This window comes from Phacochoerus africanus, chromosome 11 (assembly GCF_016906955.1).
Source record: "Phacochoerus africanus isolate WHEZ1 chromosome 11, ROS_Pafr_v1, whole genome shotgun sequence".
Classification (NCBI taxonomy): Eukaryota; Metazoa; Chordata; class Mammalia; order Artiodactyla; family Suidae; genus Phacochoerus; species Phacochoerus africanus.
This window is the reverse complement of record NC_062554.1, coordinates 862,130-885,818: the sequence shown is the minus strand read 5'-3', so window position 1 is coordinate 885,818 and position 23,689 is coordinate 862,130. Positions and strand designations below refer to the sequence as shown.

The 23,689-nt window shown below is 50.3% G+C and overlaps 1 protein-coding gene across 1 annotated transcript in view; it reads right to left on the bottom strand.

Moving 5' to 3' along the window:
* The window catches only part of STK33 (serine/threonine kinase 33), a 155,625-nt gene extending 132,197 nt beyond the window's left edge, over positions 1–23,428 (bottom strand). Inside the window, exons 1-2 of the mRNA XM_047752574.1 lie at positions 23,223–23,428; positions 10,838–10,883 (exon numbers count right to left, since the gene is read on the bottom strand). The gene's annotated coding sequence lies outside the window, so the exon portion shown is untranslated. The remainder of the gene's footprint in view (positions 1–10,837; positions 10,884–23,222) is intronic.
* Between the last annotated feature and the right edge of the window lie 261 nt (positions 23,429–23,689).

The following is a 23,689-nucleotide window of genomic DNA, read 5'->3' as shown; positions in this document are numbered from 1 at the left end:
AGATGCCACCTGCCGACCTGGAACCCCAACATCCTGCCTGCTCCTGCCCCCGGGTCTCCACCTACAGGGCTCCAGCCCCCTCGTTCTACCAGCCAGCCCTGGGTCTCCCCTCCTAGCCCCCCAGACCCGTCGGCTGCGCGGAGGCGCCCTCCCGCGTGCCCTTCCTCCCCGGCTTCCTCTTCTGCGTGGGGACCTCCGGCTCCACGTGACGACTCTCAGGTCAAGTCCGACTGTGTCTCCGCGTTTGAAGGCTGCCCAAGAGGCCTTACTTCACCTACGGCAGCCAGAGCCATTCGCTGACATGTAACTACCATCACCGGCCAACGAAGAAGTCCCTCTACCCGCGGGACCGTGCCAAACCCCCGCAATGAGCGTCCGTGACCCTCCAAAACACCACCCCCCTGCCACCCGCGGACGCTGCCTTCTGACGCTGCTCCGAAGGACGGTTCTCAGCTGCTGCTTCCGAACTCAAAACCTCGCTGTTTCTAACACCGGAGCGCCAGGAAACACGTCTCTAGGCTGCTTTTAAAAACGCTGAGGCCTTGGAGTTCCCGTCGTGGCGCAGTGGTTAACGAAGCCGACTAGGAACCGTGAGGTTGAGGGTTCGATCCCTGGCCTTGCTCGGTGGGTTAAGGATCCGGCGTTGCCGTGAGCTGTGGTGTGGGTCGCAGACACGGCTCGGATCCCGCGTTGCTGTGGCTCTGGCTTAGGTTGGCGGCTACAGCTCCGATTCGACCCCTAGACTGAGAACCTCCATATGCCCTGGGAGCGGCCCTAGAAAAAGCAAAAAGACAAAAAAAAAAATGCTGAGACCTTGTGGCCTTACGATCACCAGAGTATCAATCAGTGAACACGAGACAAGGGCACTATTTCATCGCGCGCAGGGCATACTCCACGTCCCTGACGGAATTAAATGCATCCAGAAGAGGAATTTGGGGCACTCAGAACCCAAGACTCACTTGGCGTTTAACGCGTGGTCAGTTCAGAGGCCATAAGGAAGGGCCAGGGCCATCAGCCTTTTCTGGGCTGGACATCACGGCACAGGGCGCCTTGACCATCGCTGGAGCCAACACTGGGTCTTGTGCTGGTCATCCATGCTTTTATGACCTCCAAGACGACCCTCTGATTATATCTACAATTCCAAAGTGAGTCCACCAGCCAAGTCTTTCCTGCCACACTTCTTCAATATACTTGAAATTCTGCCCTTCCAAGGAGAGAGACAGAGGGGTTGGCGTTTCTATCACCAGGTGATAGGCTGACCTCTAGTGGAAACTAGAGAAATTACTGACCAGGCTTCTCGGCCAGCCCGCCAGTGCAGTTAGCGGTGTCAAACTCCGGACGCTGTGAAAGTGATGTTTAAAACACTGGATTACATGTACTTGGGATTTCTTAATACGGTCCAGCCAGGCGTCACAGAATAGGTTTAGGAGCAAAGACTCCCTAAGCTCAGCGCTGCCCCTTTCTGGCTGTGTAAGGATCTTCTCCGGCCCCCTCTGCCCACCGTGAAATGGGAAAATAACAGCGTCTACCTCACCGAACCTCAGAGAGGCAAGTGATGCAGCATCACTGGTTGTTCCCACTGGTGGTTAGAAGAGATCACGACTGCAGGTCAATCATCGTTTCAAGGATGTGAAGAAAAGCCAGAGTCCCGGCAGGCCGGCCTTTCCTTGGGTTGGGCTCCAACGCACCAGGGCAGCCCCGGTGCAGCCGGCCCCTCCCATCTGCAGAAACGCGTGGGCTCTGCCTGTATCTACAGGACAGAGCGAGCGAACTCTACGCGGGTGACATCTGGGGAAACACGCGGAAGCTGCTGTTGTCCCGGGGCAAAGCCTGGTGGAAACCGCCACACGCGCCTTCAAACACAGACACCTGCAGCTCCAGCCCGGCGGGCCCCTCTCGCACCCGTGTCCACGGCAGGCACAGCGTCTGCCACGCTGCCCACTAAACCCGAATCGCACGTGTGGCCTGTCCCTACCACGCACTTACTCGCGGACGGGGCGGACGGTGCAGAATCCTAACTATCGAAAGTCACATTCCGCGGGCTCTAGAACCGCATGTCCAATTAACAACAAACGATGCCTTCCTACAAAGTGAATAACATAACTTGCGACTCTTTTCCCAAGGAAAGTCCACGTCTGTAATTATTTTCAGCTGAAAGAAAAGCCAATAGAATTGGAAAAGGATCTCTCATTCCTGGGTTCCCCTTTACCGCAAATAGTTATCGTCCCAGAAAAGTGGCTTGGTTTTCTCATAAAGCAATATGATCACGCTAATCAAATGAATATGGTTCTTAGTTATTTCCATCACTGTCCTGAGGCACCCTAATTCAGTTCGGTTAATTCCAATTTTTTTTATTCTATGAACACTCTAAATTGAAATAAAAAGTTGCAATTCAGTTATTCCATACCAACGCAAAGCTATTAAAATGACATAAAAGTTCCTCTAAGATCTTATAACATTTCCATGTATTTACTACAAGAGATAAAAGGACCGACCTATGTAATTGGAAGCATAAATTGTGGATAATGTTTTATATGTTTAAAGCTGCAACTCGGAAATACTTACAAAAATGAATATTACAATGCGGTTAAGTAAATTCTAGAAAAACAGCATATGTACCATAGACCAATTCTCTCTGTAATTTAAAGTCACCAAGAAACCTAACACTATTAAAGCATATAGTATTTGAAGATAACAGCAAAAATTGGCTGCTTTGAAGTTTTCGAAAAGGTCAAGTTTATCTGGAAATATAAAAGCAATGCAGCCTCTCCATTACAGTACGTGATACCTCACTAAGCACAGTGCCATAAAATGACGTCCCCGAATAAGTCCCTGATACCCACCTGTCTCGAGCATGTGATACAGCAGAAGGGAGGACAGTTTTGATGCTGCAGAGGAAAAGCTCACCCTCTTACACGTCCTCTGCAGATGCACCTAAGGATGTGCTTGCTGGGTTAGCTTCTTATTTTTCTTGTACTCAATCAACCCTTGTATTTCTTAAGATTGAAACAGTAGCAGTTCAGTTCTACCAAAGATTCAAAAGAGGCAAGGCAACTTAGGTACTTAGGCAAAGACCTAAAGAAAAGTATTTATTGGTATAAGTTTCCTTTTCAGAAATTGAAAGATACAAAGTTCAAAAAGAATGAAGCCCAGTTCTCAGCAGGAGTATTTTCTAAAGATCCACCAGGTGATGCCTCAGTAAGATCACAAGGCAAGGATTTACCAAGGTCTGTTCTGTGATTCTCTGCAGATTCCAGAATGTATTTGTAAAGACAAAGGTTCCAGAAAAGCCAAAATAATCTTGAAAAAGAAAAAACTGGCTTCAAGATGCAACACAGAGCTACGGTAAGAAAGAGACTGCAGAACTGGGGTAAGGAGAGACAAACCGTCGAAACAGAACAGAGATTAACTGATTTTGGACGAGTGCGACAAAGTAACGGTGAATTAGAAAAGTCTGAAACAACTGCCTATCCATATGGAAAAATTCTCTTTAACTTTAATTCCTGTCTTCCACAACATATAAACATTAACTTGAAATGAATGATATGTATAAATGTGAGAGTTAAAACTAAAAAGATTTTAGGAGAAAATAGAGAATATTTTCATGACTTTCAGATGAGTTAAGGATTTCTTAGAAAGAACATGGAACACACTAATCATAGGAGAGAGTCGATAAATCTAGTTTTTAGATTAGATTTTATCAAAATTAAAAACTTCTGCTCCTCAAAAAATACCAGTAAGAAAATGAATAGGCAAGCCACAGACTGGGAGAAAATATTTATAATACATGTTTTTAACAAAGGACTTGTATCCAGAATTATAAAGAACGCCTATAACTCAATAATAAAAACATAACCCATCACAAAACAGGCAAAAGAACAAATATCTTACAAAAGATGAACACATGGCCAATAAGCATATGAGAAAATTCATGAAATTGGAGTTCCCATCGTGGCTCAGCAGAAAGGAATCTGACTAGTATCCATCCATGAGGACTCAGGTTTGATCCCTGGCCCCGCTCAGTGGGTTCAGGATCTGGCGTTGCTGTGAGCCGTGGTGTGGGTCGCAGATGTGCTTCAGATCCAGGCTGCTGTGGCTGTGGCATCGGCGGCTACAGCTCTGCCTGGACCCCCAGCCTGGGAACCTTCCTATGCCGCGAATGCAGCCCTAAAAAGGCCAAAAACACAAACAAAAAAATTCACGAAATCATTAGGTAAATGCAAAGTAAAACTATACGACACTTCTACACGCCTTTCACAGAAGTTAAAATTAAAAAGACCAACAAAACCAGTATCACGGAAGACGTAGAACAAGAACCTTCTCATGCTGCCGCTGAGAATACAAACTGGTTCAATCACTTCAGGAAACAGCCTGACGCTTTCTCGTAAAGTTAAAACTACGTCTGTCCTATGAACAAGAAATCCCCATTCGGCACACGGTAGGTATGCAGCAAAAAACTAAAATAAAATCATGTCCACAAAAACCTTCCACCAATATGTTCGTAGCAGCTTTATTGTGAGAGCCCCAAACTGCAAACACCCAAATGTCCACCAACAGGTGAACGAATAAACAGAAGCGGTGTCTCTGTTTATTCGTTCACCAGGGGACGCTGGCCGGCAACAAGAAGCAATGGGTTTTACGGGAAACACAACGACGACGCCGAGGCTGAATTTCACAGTGAATACAGAGACGGAGAAGGGTACTGCAGTATAATTCCCAGTGCAGAAAGTTCCAGAAAACGCAAATTCACCTGCTGGGACAAATGATCGGGCTCCCTGGGGACAGGGAGTTGTCGCGGAGAGGCGGAGGCAAGTACTGAAGGGGCGTGGGGGAGCTTTGGCGGGTGATGGGGACACTTACTATCTTAACTGTGGTGATGGCTTCACGGGTGTAACATTTATCGAAATCAATCACATTGTACACTTTAAGCACATACAGCTTATTGCGTGTCAGCTATATGTCAACAAGGCTGTTAAAAATACACACACTGGAGATTTCTGCCTCTAATTAAGATGGAATAACAGGTGGCACATTTACCCTTCTGCCTTAAAAGGCCGGAACTGGACAAAACACATGACACGGTGGTTTTCAGCTATCACACAACTGACAACACAGGCCTGTGTGGGCTGGGAGGAGGAAAACAGACCGTGAGCTCCACGAGTTCACCAGCGCGCTGCCGAGAAGCAGTCTCTGGGAGGCATCACAGGAGGAGGACGTCCCTCTCAACAAGGCCCAGCAGTCCGAGGTAGTCGCAAGGGGAAACTCACAAGAAGAGAGCGCCAGAAGCTTACAGACGGGTCCCCGTGAGTCTCTGGCTAAGCGCTGATAAGCACCGAGACCAACCAGTACGAAGCTGGAAGACCTCACGCTCTGTGAAATGAACCAGCTGCAAGAAGACAGACACTGTGCAAACGACCTGGAACAGGGGACGAGGAGAATGTACAGGAGAGGCTGCGGAGGCGGCAGGAACGGGACGTTATTGCTTAATGGCCACAGTTTCTTTGGGGTGGCGAAAAAGTTCCCTTGGGTGTATTCCGGACGTAGATGGTGGTGACAGCTACAGAACACTGTACATATCATTAATGCCACTTAAGTGTATGCTTAAAATGGCAAATTTCATGTCATACGTATTCTACCACCACAACAAAAAATTTTCAACCCATCCAAGGCTGAAGAGGGTGGAGAGGGAAGAGAGCCTTGAGAAGAAACCGCAGAACAACTCCCAGAGCAGATGCAAGATTGGGGGCCGTTTCTGTCCACACCAGCCAGAAAGCAGAGACCTCATCATACAGAGCAGCAGGGAGAATTCTCTGAACGGGTCCATCTTAGCATTAGAGTTAAATGAGCCCTATTCTAAAGGCTGCTCTGGACTGCCCTAATTAAGCTAAAATCAAGTCTCAAAAGGCTTTAGTGGACACCAAGCAACCTAATCGCATACCAGACCAAAATCCAACACTGGGTAAAGGAAGTCAACTAAAGCCATCAACCGACAACATGAGAGTCATAATGTCTGCCATCCAGTGAAAAGCTGCCAGGCGTGTGAAGATTCAGGAAAATATGGCCCCCCGATGACAGAGACGGCGGAGCTGGCAGACAAGAACGTTAAAATGACTCTATAGAGGTGCTGTGCATGTGTAAAATGACAGAGAACTACATGGGCAGGATTGAGGGCATGGGAGATACTGTTCAAACCACCCGAATGGGATTTCTACAGATTAAAAAAATATATACAGTGCCTGGAATGAGAGACGGAGTGAGCAGGATTAGCAGCAGATTAGATACTTCCAAAGGAAAGGCCAGCTAATGTGAAGACACAGTCAAAGGCTCTACCCAAAGGAACCCAGAGAGAAAGAAAGAGCCAAGGGAAAAATAAACAGGGCTTCAGTGGCCTGTGGACACTGCCAAGCATCCAGCACAAATTTAAATGGAGTATCGAAAGGCGAGAAAAGAGAGCAGAAGAGATAAAGAAATAATGCCTGAAGCTTCTCCAAACATGACAAAAAACTACAAACCCACAGATCCAGAAGGTTCAATAAACTTCAAACTGAATGCCCATTTTTTCCAAAAAAACCCCAACAGATTAAAAAACACTGTTAACTTCATCAAAATTTTAAAAATTTTGCTCTTTGAGAGACCCTATTAAGTATTAAAAAGACAAATTATAAACTAGGAGAAAAAATTTGCAAATCACATATCTGACAATGACTTGTATCTAGAATATATAAAGGATTCTGAAAACTCAACATTAAAAAATCTGATTAGAAAATAGGAAAAACACATGAGAAGACACTTCACCAAAGAAGACACACAAACGGCAAATGAGCACATGAAAATAGGACTAGCATTATCAGCCATTAGGGAACTGTGAGTTAAAGTCCCAAGGTACCACCCATCCACATGGCTAAAACAAAAAAGTGCCGATGCCAAACGCTGGTTAAGATGTTCGCATGTTAGATGTGCGGTATTGGCAGAAATGTAAAGTGACAGAGCCGCTAAAATGGACTTCTCGTGCACCACAGCATGGTACTCTTGGGCATCTGTCCCAAAGAAATGATAACTTACGTGCCCAGGAAAACCTGCATACGACTAGGTGGCCTGATGAGTACTAGACAAAAACTGGAAACTACCCAAAGGCCTTTCACAGGCTAACCATTAAACAAACGGTGGCATGTCCATACCAAGGAATACTCCTCGGCAAGAAACAAAAAAGAGAGAGAGCAAACCTCAGGGGAATTACGCCAAGGGAAAAAAGCCCAAATCTCAAACTATAATGCTCCTTCTGATTCCATTTTCATAACGTTCTTGAAATAACAGGATTATGGAACAAATGAGGGGTTGCCAGGGGTTACGGATGGGCAGAGGTGGGTATGGCCGTGCCGGAGGAGCACAAGGAAGAGAGTCCAGTTCGGCATCTTGACTGCAGTGATGCTAAGCAAAGCTACACACGTGCAAAAAGGTCTACAGAACCACACACACTACACACACACCCCCCTCCAATTGCTATACGGACGCAACTGCTGGTATCGACGCTACCCTTCAGTCACGCAGGATGTCACTTCTAGAGGACAGGCAAAAAGTGCACAGGAGCCTCCGGCCCGTTTCTACGCAACTTCCTACACGTCTGTTACATGGGAGGCAGATACCACAGAAACGAACTCAATCAAAGAGCTCGCCAACCAGTGACAAACCACCGTTTGCAGACGGCGTAGGGAAGGTCTGGGGGAAGCCGTACCCGAGAAGCAGAAAGCAAAGCACCTGAGGTCGAGAGGATGAAGAGAGATCTAAGAGGAGGACTGAAGGGGGCGGAAACAAACAGCGGTAGCTCCCCAACCTCCCATCCTCTCGCCGTCAGCATCTCACCAGCGTCTGCGTCATTCGCACCCGTGCTCAGAGCTTTACAGAGACAAGAAAAAAGAAGAGTCTAAACTCCGAGCTGATCCCCCCCCATTCAAAGCGAGAATTGCAACCAACGATCAAAGTAAGTGTGTTCCTGTCTCGGCTCAGCCGTTAACGAATCCGACTAGCATCCATGAGGACATGGGTTCGATCCCTGGCGGAGCTCAGTGGGTTAAAGATCCAGCGTTGCCATGAGCGGTGGTGTAGGTCACAGATGCAGCACGGATCCTGTGTTGCTGTGGCTGTGGTGCAGGCCGGCAGCTGTAGCTTCCATTTGACCCCTAGCCTGGGAACCTCCACATGCCACAGGTGCAGCCCTAAAAGCAAAAAAAAAAAAAAAAAAAAAAAAGCTAGGTCTGTTCCTAGGCATTCAAGCTTTCATTTTTTTTTTAAGTACTTTCCAAATTACTTGATTTTCACAAAACCATCTAATGTAACAAGAGGAAATAAATAAACCTAAAAAATTGACACTGACAGTCAAATGTTATACAAGTGAGCCTATCTGATCATTTCACTTTTACATACCAAACAACACAAGCCATAAACTGCCAGAAAGCCTACGTATCAATTAGACAGCTCTAGGAGTTCCCATTGTAGCGCAGCGGAAATGAATCCAACTAGGAACCATGAGGTTGTGGGTTTGATCCCTGGCCTCACTCAGTGGTTTGAGGATCCGGCGTTGCCATGAGCTGTGGTGTAGGTCACAGACAAGGCTCAGATCTGGCACTGCTATGGCTGTGGTGTAGGCCAGCAGCGACAGCTCCAATTCAACCCCTAGCCTGGGAACCTCCACATGCCATGAGTGCAGCCGTAAAAAGACAAAAGACAAAAAAAAAAATTACCCAGCTCTAGTCTAACCCCACTTGGAAGGGAGGGCAGTTGGCTATGGCAGGAGCCGATGCGTCAGAACAGGGGCTGTGCGACAAGAAGACTCCTTTAGAAGTAGACGTATGAGGACCGGAGCCCCAGAATGCTAGCACAGAGTTAGCAGAAAGTACCACCCTAGCCAATATGACACGACTGCCAGAATTTGACATCGCTCTATTGTGAGCAGTCATTATCCAGCAAATGCAATGCAAGTCAACTAAGAAGTTCTATTTCTAGACAAGAGGGTTTAGTTGTTTCAATAAAGTTCAATAATTACAGTAAACTAAAGGTTCGTTTAGTATAGATTCTAGAGCTAACAACTAGGAAACAGAAAATAGCCATAAAGAAAAATTAACGGAGTTCCCGTCGTGGCGCAGTGGTTAACGAATCCGACTAGGACCCATGAGGTTGCGGGTTCGGTCCCTGCCCTTGCTCAGTAGGTTAACGATCCGGCGTTGCCGTGAGCTGTGGTGTCGGTTGCAGATGCGGCTCGGATCCCGAGTTGCTGTGGCTCTGGCGTAGGCCGGTGGCTACAGCTCCAATTGGACCCCTAGCCTGGGAACCTCCATATGCCACGGGAACGGCCCAAGAAATAGCAAAAAGACAAAAAAAAAAGAAAAATTAACAATGATATTCTGAGAATGCATAATAAATGAGAATATTATAGATCAAATTAAAACAAGTCTTGACTCAAATTTCAAAAGTCTGTATGACTTCCCACCAGCTTTATTTATTATTTACTCTTTACGCAATGTGCTTATTATAAGCAGAATAAGCTCCGATACGTCTCCTGGCTCTGCCATGCCACCCTCCTTAAACTTGTTCCTCTGGGCACAGAAATATATTTTCTATGGTCTTTGTGCTTAGTTTAAGATATTCGATACCACTTCTGAAAAACAGTGATATCTTCTCAAAAACAGGAAAATAAAAGGACTGTGGGATATTAATGTTTATCTTCACATTCAGGTTCTGCTCTACCGGGCAGAAGCTGTAAAGACGCATGCACTTCACCTGCGCCCCTCTCCAATCCGCATTTTACATACAGATCTTAAACATTCCCTTCTGCCCACTTTCCGGGATACCCTCAATGGCAGCAGAGCCACTGCAGCCATTTTTATGTGACAAACTTCCTGCACAAGCACCGCACCACAATCCTACGACAGGTCCGATGCGACGGGGCCTCTCCAGGAAAGCTTTTCCCAAAGTGCAGGACGGAGTCATTCTTCCTTCGGAATGAAAGCTTCACCCTGCTGAGTAAACGACTGCTCGCAGGCAGACACTCACTCCCCGTCAGCCAACGGGGCCGTAACCTTGTCTTTTCCCACTTTTTCTGCTCTCGGCAAGCCTTGGCATGCACACGGCGGCAGTGCTTGCCACGGAGCCCTGCTGATGGAGAAGCACTCTTGCATTTGCTGATTTCTCGCACGCCCGTACTTGGGATGAAAACCCTTCCGTGTTAGTAAGAAAGTGGGGCTCTTCCTACAGCGAACCTCACCATATACTTACTCAGAGCAGCTCCCCTGGTTCTTGTTTACCAGAACCTGACGTGGACTCACACAGGCACAAAATAACCTAAATTCAGAGTTACTCAAAACAGCATTGGTAGTCATGGCAAAACATTGGGAAACACCCAAATGCCTTTTCAAAAAGCATTAGTGGTGCATCCATACAGTGGGTTATCATGCAGCAACTGAAAAACGAAGAGACTTTTTAAAAACTGGAACAACCTCCTAGATTGTTCCAGTTAGGCAAAAAAAAAAAAAAAAATCGAGGTGAAGGCATATGGTATACTACCATTCATGCAGAAGAAGGGTAGCTCATATTTACATATAATAAATATTATTGTATATGCACACTTTATACTAGTAACTTACACACACACCTCTGAAAACACACTCACTGTAGGGACGTAAGTGTCAAGACGACAGGGACAAAAGGAAGATTTTTCCACTATATACGCTTCTATTTTTAAATTATGTACCAAGTTCAACTATTATCTATTCAAATAATAATTAATCTTTAAGCTAAACGAATCCAAAGTGTGATAGTTACACGCAGAAGCTCTGCCACTTACCAGTGTGTGGCCTCAGGCAAGTTTCTCCAAACTCCAGTTTCCTCATCTGTAAAAGGGGGGTGATGACAGTTACTGGGAGAATTAGTTTAAGTCGAGCATATAAACCAGTCAGCAGAGTTCCTGGAAAGCGGTGTTAGTCAATGTTCCACTGAAATCGGACTCGAGACCCAGAAGTCCCAGAGCTGCAGGCAACATGCATCATTTTTCGCCTCCTCCTTCTTCTCAGCGAGCAAATTCTGCTGGCGCCTCTTTCGGAAAGGCACGCCTTCCACCCAGTTGTGCCCACTGTGCAGCCCCCCAGAGGCTGGCCCAGACCCCATGCGTCAGCTAAAGGGCTTGAATTTCAGGAGCAGGTCGATGAGGAGCCGCTGCACATCTGCCGCGAAACGCAGCACATCTACGTAATCTCTCCCGATTACCAAACGCCGCCAACTCATCTCTGTAAGGGCACGTTGCTGTTTGCGAAGTGCTGGAATAAGAATCTCAAAAACACAAAGTCCATTAAAGGCCATTCTAATTTCTCAACAACTATGAAAAAACAGAGCAGGCATTTTCATTCTTCTTTTGTAGGTGAACATTTGCAATTGAAGGGCAACCTATTAACTATGAATTTAAATGATTTTTAAATAACAAATTAATTAAATGAAAGACAAAGAAGAGGGAGGTGCCAAAGACTGCAGGCTGCACAAGAAGAAAATGCCCAGAACTCCGGTCGCCTCCGTCACTGCTCCTTCCAGCTCCAGGCTTGCCAGGGAGTGTCCGCTCCGACCGGACGGCGCCAAGCGTGCTGCTCCCCCCTTACCTAGAGGGCCCCTGCCTACGGCACCCAAGCCTCCGCTCACAGACGCCGTCCTGGGTCTGGCAGCCCCCTTCTCTGAAGTCCAGCTGCCGCAGTGGCAGCCACCCAGGCCCGCACACAACTGCCTACGAGAGCATCGAGGAGGACAGCCCACGAGCGCCTCCAACTCTGCAGGGTCAGTGGCTCACTGACCCCCTCGCCTCCCGGGGTCCCCCCATCACCCACACCGGAGTCCACTCATCTGAGGGTGGGGCTGCTCTCCTCCCTACCCCCCCACGGCCTGCTGCACCTGTGAGCAGCTACAGGAGGCATTGCTGTGCTTAGGTTCTCCCAGAAAGCAGGCTTCTCGAAAGACTTTGGAAAAGAAACCCAGCCCTTAGATGGAGCCTCCCCACTTCGGAAGAAAGTCTGTCCTGAGAGAGAACATGTGTCCCTAGAGGTTGAGCCCCTCCCAAAGAGAGGGCCTGTCAGCGCCCCTATTTTGTCCATTTATTGGCAGGATAACCCAGTCGATGTAAAGGCATTCCATCCACAGTGAGCGAAGGGTGTGAAAGCTAAACGCACTAAGTCTTCTTTCACAAGGGCTGTATTTTTTGAACTCCTAGTGGTTTGCACAAAAATCAGTTTAATCATTTCGAAAAACAAGTATTTCTTCAGGAAGGTGGATTTCATTTTACCTCTACGACCCCACGTCAGAACTGCAGTGAGTGGTGATTTCATCCGAAACCACTAATCCTGCGCCCACCGGTCCCATGTGTGAGGGGTTCTGAAAACACAATTTCCAAAATGACAATCGTGCTCCCACTCCCCGTGCTTAAATGTCTCGGCCACTGGCTGATGTCCAAACTACTTTACCTATAGATCCTTCCAAAGTAGCCTCACAATACAAGTACCAAGTTTTAACCCCTACTTCTGCAAAAGCTTTTTTTGCTTTATTTTGAACGCTTAACAACAGTATTTTTTAAATCGATCTGATAACACGTGTTCACAATTTTTTGAAAAATGTTCCTATGAGACTCAGACGTCTCTCTAGCACATGGCTTGATCCATTTTGATTCCAACAGGCACAGAGGACAAAACCACGAAGGTACAGTAGCGCTCAATGACACAGCACGGGTGTGGGATGTGTGGGTGAGTGTGTGCGCGCCCACCCTCTTTGTGAGTCGCCCAGGAAGACAATTTAGTATCGGCTGGCTCCCACCCGCCGCGCCAGAGCCTTCTCGGCAGAGGCGTGTTCAAGAACACAAAGTCACACAAACATACACGCCCACCGTGTTCATCACGCCAAGCACCAGAGCAAAATCCAGACGAGGGAGTGGAGACGCGGTCACGGCCTCAGGGATTGGAAGGAGCATCAGAGGACGCCAGATACGGCCCGGGGCTCCTGCCAGAGAGCGGAGGGACATGCACACGGACACTGCTCCACGTCTCCCAACGACAGCAGCCGGTCTCCACTTTCCCCAAGAAGCTGGCGTCGCTGGGCTCCAGTGGCGGCGCTCCTTCCCGGGTCGAGCCCAGCGACCTCCCTGTCGGTGGCACCGAGTCTGTCCTGACAGACAGCCCGGTCCGTCTTTACCACGTCCCCGTCCTCTAGATACGCAGCAGCACGTAACCCGGTGACACTGCCCAGAGGCCGGCTGTCTTCACGCATCCCGACACCCGCAGCGGTCCCCCACCCCGTTTACAGACCCTTCACCGTGCCGGGCCCTTCGGTCTCCTCTGGGTCAAATTCGATGGGCCAGTATCGCCAGTGAAAAGTGGCGTCTCAAACTAAGAGACCAAGGCCACCAACATGGCCAACATGTATTCACCAGGAAGCAGACATGTGGGACGGAGTCAAACCCAGGAAACCTCTGCTTCCCGCGGGGCAAGTCGTGGGTGTGCCACGGAGACGGAAAACAGAAGCCAGTGCCTCCGAAGCCAGGGACGAGGACAATGGGGGAGGGCAGCTTCAGCCACGGTGTCATCGAGCGCTTCATCCGGAAAGACGCTACCCACGCGACATGCTGGGCCTCGAGCTAAATTCTCCGAAACACCGGTAAGGCTAATGTATGGGACCAAAGGTGCGCAACCCGCAGTAAGCACAGGTATGTACAGAGTAGTCAGAGCCTTTAAAAAAATTACTTTAATTTCATCTCAAGAATCAAATGAAATCAAAATGCTGGATGTAATTAAGACTGTTTAGTTTCCCTGGAGATTATATGAATCAGACAAGTTAAGCATTCTGGGAATGAAACATTTGATACAATTAAGGAAATCCTATTGAAAAAAATTAGTCTGTAAAACAGAGATAATATGGGGCTAAGGAATGGCTTATTAATTGCTCATTCAATTCCGAGTATAATAAATACAGCTATTACAATTTCAATTCACTAGTGGCTGAGCTCAGAGAGCTAAAATGCTGCCATTCAATCTGCCTCAAGAATCTAGATCTAATCAGCATAGTTACCGCCTGTTTCATTTACTGAATCACAGAATTATTTTAGGCTGAAAAGAATTTAGATGAAAAAATAACAATAACGCCAGTAAGAAAGAAGGCAGAATCAAAGCCCCAAATCTGGTGCCTTGTCCGCTACACCTGCAGGACCCTTCCCACGCCTGGCAAGCGCTCTCGGCCCTGCCCGCACGCCCTCCCGAGTCTCCCCAGGCCCAGCTCCATCACCCTCCCACAGGGAGGCTCTCGGAACAAAGCCCCCAGGAGCCACCGCTGCAAACCCTGACGTCCTCCACATCCGACGGGCGGCCTGGCCTGTGTCTTGAGGGATAAAGGACGGGCTACCGCAGAGGCTGCCCCAGTTTCAGCTCCTGCGCTGCTGGGCCCGTCGTCGGCCCCACGGGTACCTGCAAAAGGCAACGCAAGAGGGACCCTCGAGGTGCGGCCCGCAGCAGAGCCATCGAAGTGCCCCCGGGGGCGAAGAGCGTGAAGGCCCCGCACCAGCAAGAACCCGGGGCAGCACGTCCACGCGGGGCCTCCCTGGGCCGGCTCTCCGCCAACCTGATGGGCAGAGAGGGACAGAGACCCCTCCCGAGCCGGTGCTCAGCCCAGAGGGAGCTCTCCCCGGCCCCAGCAGACAGCAAAGCCCCCGCGATGCTGAAGGAGAGACGCAGGGAAGCAGAAGCCCCACCTCGCAGGCTCGGGGCGGGGGAGAATGCTGAAGACGGAAGACAGAGGGAGGGTTTTTCGGCGAGGCTGAGAGGAAGGAGAAGAAAACCAAGACCGACGTGCGTCCTTCGCCATGCACCACGCCTGTGTCTCCCCCCCCACCCCCCGAGCGGAGCTCAGCCTCTGCCCGGCGCGGCAGGCCGTCCGCCACTGCCATCATCCTCATACCGACGCCCTCAGAGACCCACGCCGTCCCTGCCGCCGGGCCTCCCGCCTACTCCTCAGCCCCCAGAGCCCGACGGCCTGGCTTGGGGGTGGGGTGGGGGGGCTCTCCCAGCTCCGCGTGCACCAGCCCAGCGTCTCCCCCCCTCCTCCCGCAGGATGCGACCCCCTCTGGGTCTGGGTCCCTCTGGAACAGACTGCGAGCTCGCCAAGGCCGCGTCTGCACGCCCGGAGCTCAGCGCAGGGTCTGGCGCAGCATTTTGGACGTGACTGAATCACGGGAGGGAGGCGGGGTACATGGGGTGCCAGCCACGTGCCAGGCTCTGTGTCCCCTGCCTGTGGTCTCCCTCTTCTGATGTGCGACAGACATCCGGAGAGCAGCGCCTGAAACACAGGACGTGGTCAGTAAAGACTGACTGAATACATCAAGCGGAGAAACAGGAAAGGAGCCTTGACAGATACGGCAAGTGCTTCCGTCACAGGCGTGAAGGTCCCTTCCACTCCTGAGAGTCCATGGAGTTGAAAAAACACTGAATTTGGAGCTCCCGTCTTGGTGCAGCGGAAACAAATCCAACTAGGAACCATGAGGTTGCGAATTCGATCCCTGGCCTCGCTCAGTGGGTTAAGGATCCGGCGTTGCCGTGACCTGGGGTGTAGGTCACAGACGTGGCTCAGATCTGGTGTTGCTGTGGCTCTGGTGTAGGCCAGTGGCTACAGCTCCAATTCGACCCCTAGCCTGGGAACCTCCATACACCTCAGGTGTGGCCCTAAAAACAAAACAAAACAAAACTGAACTTAACGAATTTCCCAGAAAATCTGGAAGAGAAAGGAAAGTAGCATTTATTGAGGAGCTACAATTTGACAAGCACTTTATATACGGTATTTGATTTGTTTTTCAATAAGCCTGGGAAGCTAGGATGGTAAACCCCTATTAGAAAGAAACCACAGGTGGGGCTGCAGGGACAAAACTGCGCCCGACCCCAGGCCTGAGCGCCTCCCGCACCGCGCACTGCACACCCGAGCCGCTGGGTGGAACACGAGCCTCCCTCCCGCCACTGCATTTCAAGAAAACGGGATTCTGAAAAAAGCCAGGCTCAGTGAGTTGTGATTCCAGAGGGAGGGCCTTTCAAAAGGAAGCATGAAGGGGCGGAGAAGCCCTGCCTGCCCTGGAAACAGAACGTGTCTCTGCTGAAACCTTGACAGCTTGTCCCACGCTCCCCCCGTGAGTCTAGAAGGAAAGGGTGAGGGCCTCTCCCGCCGCCGCCAGGAGGGTCCAGGGGGAGCAGCTGCACCTCAGGGGAAAGAGCCAAGGGTCAGCTCCGGGGGGGCCCCCTGAGGGGCCATAGTTAGACTGGGGGGAGCAGCCCCGGAGCTCACACCCCCACAGGCCAACTGGGCACATCGGCAGCCTGCGCAGGGGCTGGAGCCAGCGTCCTAAGCAGCCGGACAGATGCTCCTTTACCTGCAGGGCCTTCTGGGCAGGACGGTGGCTTCTAACTGAGGCGACAAGCAATCAGCCAAATTTTGTTTCCTCAAAACGTGACTCACGAGTTGACTCAGACAAACAACGGAAGCTGCACAACCAAGGCTCCTGGGACAGCGGGTCCCCTCATGCAAAGGAATGACTCTGGACACCTCTGCCCCACGCACACGCGGGTCAACGCAGACTCCAACAGCTCAAGGGGCGCATCCCAGAGCAAAACCCTCGGGTGCCCTCTCCGGAGGGCCTCGCCCGACGTGGTGCCCGCACGCAGAGGCCTGGAACTCTACACACGGCGTCGTTCCCGGGGGGCTGGAAACGTGGGCCTGTCCTGTTTGAGCATATCTGACCAGGTCCCTTGAACAACAATGTTCCAAAGAAGTCCTAGGTATTATTTATGCAAGAATGAACTTTTTTAACAATAAAATCCTTTCAGAAATTTCTAACTGCTTTGTAACTGTATGATACAAAGCAATTACCAAAGGCCTACCTTTTGGAGTTCCCGTCGTGGCGCAGTGGTTAACGAATCCGACTAGGAACCATGAGGTTGCGGGTTCGGTCCCTGCCCTTGCTCAGTGGGTTAACGATCCGGCGTTGCCGTGAGCTGTGGTGTAGGTTGCAGACGCGGCTCGGATCCCGCGTTGCTGTGGCTCTGGCGTAGGACGGTGGCTACAGCTCCGATTCAACCCCTAGCCTGGGAACCTCCATATGCCTCGGGAGAGGCCCTAGAAAAGGCAAAAAGACAAAAAAAAAAAAAAGCTAGAGCGACCATAAAACAGGGCTGGTGCTGCTGCGGAGAAATGAGACTCCTTCCACGTCGGCCACGGGGCTGTGCCCGGTGCGGCCACTCTGAGCAACAGTCTCGGAAATGCTACCCGAGGTGACACTCAGGGACGAGCCCCACTACGCCGAGAGGCGGACGCGAGGGACATGAGGAGGAGACGTGTTCACACCAAACTCACTTGTGGATTTTCACGTGCGCACTGCTCACAAAAGCAAAGAAAACAAAGATGCAGGGGCCCCACCAAGGAAGGGACCAAACCATCAGGCGTGTCCTCCAGTGGGACCGTATCTGGAGTGACTGATCTCCCACAACAGAAACGAGTCTGGAAAACACCGCGCTCAGGGAGGGAACCCAATGCAAGAGGCGCCACAGCGCACGAGGCCGTTTCCAGAAAACGTCCGCCCGGGCAGGCAAATCCACAGAGAGACCCGGGTGCGCCAGGGCCCGGGGGGCGGGGAGAATGGAGCCGCCCAGGGTGTGAGGTCCCTTCCTGGGGCGATGGAACATTCCAGAAGGAGGCGGCGGTGATGACTGCAAAGCCTTGTGATACACTAAAAACTTAATTTCACACTTTCAAAGGATTAATTATATGCTATGTTAATCATATCTCAATTAAAACGTGAGCTGCAAGTACAAAAAGGAGCTAAGTGTACACAGCATAACATAGGTACCATCAAAGAGCTATGAGAGGAAAGCAACCACATTAACTTGAAAATCACTGCTGGACGCGGGCGTTTACGTTCATAATAACAAATAGGAAAAGCACGGACTTTCAGTGCCATAAACTGAACACCGGCATACAGAAGACCGAGAAAAAATTAATTTGACTTCCATGAAAAACGTCCACGGATAAATATTTGCTTTCTTCCCAATATCTCAGCCGCTGGAAGCCGGGCTCCCTGGAGCAGATACAAGAGCCTACGTCCGACCTGCCGACAGTGAACAGATTGGAAATAATTCACGCCTAGGAACCGGAGCCTCGGACGCACTGCCTCTGGTAAGGGGCGCGTGGATCCTGCCCAGCAAAGCTCTGTCCTGCAGAGGCCCAGGTCACCACGACGATGACAGCGCAGCACAGCAGCGCTTTCCGCCGCCAGCATCTCAGCGTCAGAGACGGGCCTCGTCTCCTCCACGAGGCTTCTCCTAGACGCTCTGAACGAACACGTCCCAGTCCGAGGGACCGGCCTTTCCAGGTGAACCCAGCTCCCGTCAGGGACACGGAGTCCCGAGCAGAGCTGGTGCACACGCCGCGTAAAGGTGAAAATAGAAGACGGTATTCCAGAACTGTGCCCAGCACACGGGGGGCACCCATAAATGTTTGTCGAATGAAAGTTTATAAAAGTTAATAATGTCTACTAAAGAATTTAGATCAAAAAACAAGGCAAATGGGAACAGTATTTCGAAATCAGCTCCTCTTCATCAATAGAAAGTTGTTTTTTCTCACTTTATTCCTGGCCTTAAACCACATCCTCACTGACAGAGTGAGAGGCCAGTGGCTATTAAGAAAGACAGTCCACTCTGAGGAGGAGGGTTGCTCTGATTAATTATAAAGGTTACTGCCCCCACCTTAAAATCTTCCCCAAATAAAACAACTTTGAATGGATAAAACCGCAGGAATTTGCGAGGTGATCAGTCTCGCACGCACCCTATGATTTATTTTAATAAACTAAGAAAAGATGTATTTTAGTTAGTAAACTAAGAAAAGCTATACGAACGTAGTTTAACGGTCTGTCTACTTACTCTCCACGTTCTGGAACCCTGGGACCGACCCCAGCAGGACCCAATCCACCTCAGAGATCCCTACTGGAGCTCAGCAGGACTGGAAACTCCGAAGCACATCTTAAAGCGGCTGCCCCAGTGCCTAGGAGGCTGGCAGTTAATTCTGCATTACATTTTCCCTTTTGATTTTTATTTATTTATTCATTCATTGCTTTCTTGGGCCGAACACGTGGCACATGGAAGTTCCCAGGCTAGGGGTCCAATCTGAGCTACAGCCCCGCGGGACCTGAGCCACATCTGCGACCTACACCACAGCTCACCAAAACACCGGATCCTTAACCCACTGAGCCAGGCCAAGGACTGAACCCACAACCTCATGGAACCACTGAGCCATGAAAGAAACTCTCATTTTCCATTTTTACAGTCCGTTTTAAAAACAGGGAAATTATGTCTCAGTGTCTAACCACCGCAGGTGCCTGAAATACTACACAGGATCATCAGATGGATACAGCAGAAAAGTATCCTCAGAGACCACATCTCTTTCAGGATGCGTCTCAAAGCCTCCGAGGATACGATTCGACAAGTTCACAGTGCGTGACAGACACGGCAGGAAAAAGTCTCCGTCAAGCGCCTTTACAGCAGCAGCAGCTCTCTTCGTCCATCCTCAAGGTGACACGAAGGTCACAGGCGGCATGGCCCTTTATAGCATCATCTTTTAGGATATATTAGAAATCACGCCACGAAATTCTCTTTCACCTTCATTAACTCTCCTTGATTTGCTGACATCACAAGTAACACCTTTAAAGAGAATGTGGTTTGTTATGTGGTCTCTGCATGAAGACGACTTTCCAAGCATAAAAGCTATGAATCAAAAAGGGAAGAGTCAGGAGTTCCCGTCGTGGCGCAGTGGTTAACGAATCCGCCTAGGAACCATGAGGTTGCGGGTTCGGTCCCTGCCCTTGCTCAGTGGGTTAACGATCCGGCGTTGCCGTGAGCTGTGCTGTAGGTCGCAGACGCGGCTCGGATCCCGGATCCTGCGTTGCTGTGGCTCTGGTGTAGGCCGGTGGCTACAGCTCCGATTGGACCCCTAGCCTGGGAACCTCCACATGCCGTGGGAGCGGCCCAATAAATAGCAAAAAGACCAAAAACAACAACAACAAAAAAAGAGTTCCAAGAGATTCATAAACACACAAACAAGATGTTCAATGTACATTTGCTGATTTAAAAAAAAAAAAAAAAAGGAAGAGTCAGTAAGGAGACAACATAAAATTGCTTTAATTTTTATAAATCAAAAGCTATCAAGAATGAAATGAAAAGGCAACTGTCGGAGAAATGCCGGATGTGGCAAGCAAGGGTCACTGTGCTTACTCTGCACCGAGTTCACGCCCATCGGGGTCTGAGCGCCCAACCCCACAGCCCGCTCTCCCGTCTCACCTGCACAAGACATTGTCCGGTCCCTACAGAAGGAGGTCACAGCGCCTCTCCCCCCGCGCTCAGGATCACGCTGCCTCTTTCTTCTGCCTTGGTCCTTGGCCTCCTACCTCGACGGCCTCCTTCTCAAAGGCCTGCTGGCCAGGAGATTCAGATCAACAGCCTGGTCTTGGTTTCAGGTTTTCCCCAAGATCCGGCCTGTGAAACTCTGCTTTCTACATCGCTCTGTAGCCTGCAGGCCAGTAACACCTCGCCCAGCCTTCAGAGATACCTTATCCAACTAGTTCCAGCCAAAGCCCAGCATACGGCTCCCCCCACCCACCCCCAGGGGAAGGGGAGGCAGAAATCAAACGATTAAACAACGGAGACTCCGATACAAAAGCCACCAAAAAGCATGTGTAGGCAATTCGCAGAGAAGAAACAGCTAATATCGAGGCTCTAATGCTTAAACATATTGATAATGGGAGGTGTCCGTTAAAACGAAGCACTATTTTACCTGTGAAATTTGCAGATTTCTTAAAAGTAATGACGCCAACACAGGTGTCATAAAACTGACACAGGATGGTAAACTGGTGTCATCTTTCTCAAGGTGGCAGCATGTTTGAAGAGCATTCATCTGCCCTTTGTAATTTCATTTTTAGGAACTGATCGTCAGTGCTCAAAAATCTAGTCAAGGGGTTTGAGCATAAAGACCTTCGTCTCTGCATTTTTGTACCTGACATGCAATTAACCAACAATAAGTAACCTGCAAATAAATTACGGTTCGGCCACAGTGTGGATTATTATGGAGGCGATAAAAATGATACGGTAAGATCTGACTCTTCGCAGCCCTGACTGAGGACCATTCGCCACGTATAACTAACTTACTCCTCCAACAACGTAACGGAACCTGGGAGCCAGGGAGGTGCTAGCACCACCTGCGAAGAGAAGCTAAGTAATCGGGTCAAGGTTACACTGGCACAGACTCACACACCCTTATCTCAAAGTCTAAAAATCCCAAAAGCTCCAAACACCACGTGTTCTCAATGAATTTGTGGCAAACTGATTTGCTGGCAGACGCTGACCTGAACCGACACAAACACATGTACAGTATTCATTTATCCCACTTCGAGTGACACCATCTCTCTAGAGGAAAATTAATGTGTTTGATTACAGGGCGCAGCTCTGGACCCCACTGGAAGAGATTTGGTTTATATACCATACTGTCTTTCTAGAATTTGAAAAACTCTGAATTTTAAAACATGCGTAGCCCCCTAGGTTTCAGGTAAGGAACTGTGGCAGAGCTGAAAGTCACATCTCTGCACCTGCCTGGCTCAGGAGTCTGTACTCTTAAGCACGATGGTTATCTCGAGAAACTGTTTAATGGCACAGGGAAATCCTTATAATTCAAATATTTAAGGATTTGTCAACTACATACTATGTGACACAGAGACAAATAAAAGTGAAACTGTGACAGGGCTCCTAAGGAGAGAAAACTGGTGTCAGAAGGGCCTGTCCCCAGGGGGTTCTTCTAGACAAAGTGGTCTGTGGCCGCTCATCTGAGACATGAAGGACAGGTGAGAGTTCACCAGAAGAGGGAGCACGTACCTGGAAGGAGAAGAGCAGGTGCAAAGGCCCTGAGGTAGGCAGGAGAAGAGCAACAAAAGACTGAGACAGTGTCACTGCAACGGGACACAGAGAACCGGGGTCAGGGAGTGGGGCTGGTGTAAGACAAGGCTAGAGAGGAGGAAGCGGCCACCAGACCTCACAGGCGGTACCCATTGGCTCCAGTTTGCCTGAGGGACGGTCCCAGTGCAAATTACAGTTCTCTCGTTTACTCTCAAAGGCAGTTTGGTCGGTATGATAACGTATGTGGTAGTTCAATTCACAGGCCACATTAAAGAGCTGTACCTTTATCCTAACAGCAATGAGGAATCATGACGAATTTTAAGGGCATGTGGAGGCGGGGGGGTCAAAATCAAATTTCAATTTTCCAAAGATTACTCTTGCTGAAGGGCAAAGAACGGATGAGAATATCGAAAGCATAAGGTGCATTCCTTTGGGCCAGTTTGGAGGCTACTACAGGAGACCTGGTGAGAGACAGGGCAGCTCGGTCTAGGCTAAGAGTGGCCGAGACAGAAATACCAGGATGCGACTGAGTTTCAGTTTGAATGTAAAATGAACAGACCGTGGCGATGATTTGGACATGGAACTAGAGGGGGCAGCTAGTGTCAGGGCCAGTCCAAGACGTCTGGCCTGCACACTGGAAGGGTGGTGGCGTGACCGACTGAGACCTACACGTGAGCCCAATGCATGGACAGCAGTTTGATGCGAAGCCGGGGGGCTGCAAGAGTGTCTGAGACAAGGAAAGTTTCATTTCAACACTTCTGATGTTTCTTCCTACCGGCAGAGCCCTCTTCCCGGGCACCAGCACCCTATTTTCTGGTCGGATACTGGAGTTCTTTGGTGGTCAGACAAAAAACCAGGGTCCCCCTTGGCTGGTGAGAAAGGCCCAGGAGAATCCCCCCCGTGCGGCTGGTAAACGAATACCCTGACAACGTGCAGGCTCCTGGGGCCACCAGCGCTAGGCGCGCCATCCCCTCTGCATTTACAGGCGAGGAAGCTGAGGCGAGGCGCGTCGCCTCCCGCCCGCCCCGCAGAGGCCGCTCTCGGGCCACAGTGTCTCCGAGGCGCGCTCACGGCGCCCCAGGAACCGCCTTACCCAGCGCGCTGTAAGAAAGAGCTCCAAACACCGAGGCCCTACCGGGTGCCAGGCTCTAGGAGATTTCCAAAGAGGCAGAAAGGAAAACACAACAAATCAACTTCTCAGCTTTCCAGGATATGTTACATTTTCCAAATCACACTTACCCTACAGTGAGTTCGCTTTCAATTTCGAAACGGCTCACGGCCCGACGGGGTGGAGGCGAGAAGATGGAGAAGCGCCGGGGCCAGGGACCCCCCACCCCCACCCCAGTCGCCGACCCGGGGGAAATGGGGTCCCAACGGCTGGGCCCCAGGCCACACTAGGAGGGGACGGCGGGGGCCGCCGGCCGACCGGGCAGCGGAGGCCCAGCCGCCGATTCGCCCGCGCGTCGCCATAGCAACGGCCCGGCGCCCGCTCGCTCCCGCGGACCCGCCCTGAGCCCGAGGCCAAGGCCACTCACCCGCGGGCGGCCGGCCGCGCTGCCCCGCGACTGGCGCGCACCCGGGCGCTGGCGCCGGCGCCGGCGGGGGCCGAGCCCGGAGTTCCGCACCTGGAGAAACTCCGCCGCCGGCCGGGCAGCGGCGGGGACGGGGACGGGGACGGGGACGGGGGCCGCGCGGGGACAAAGCGC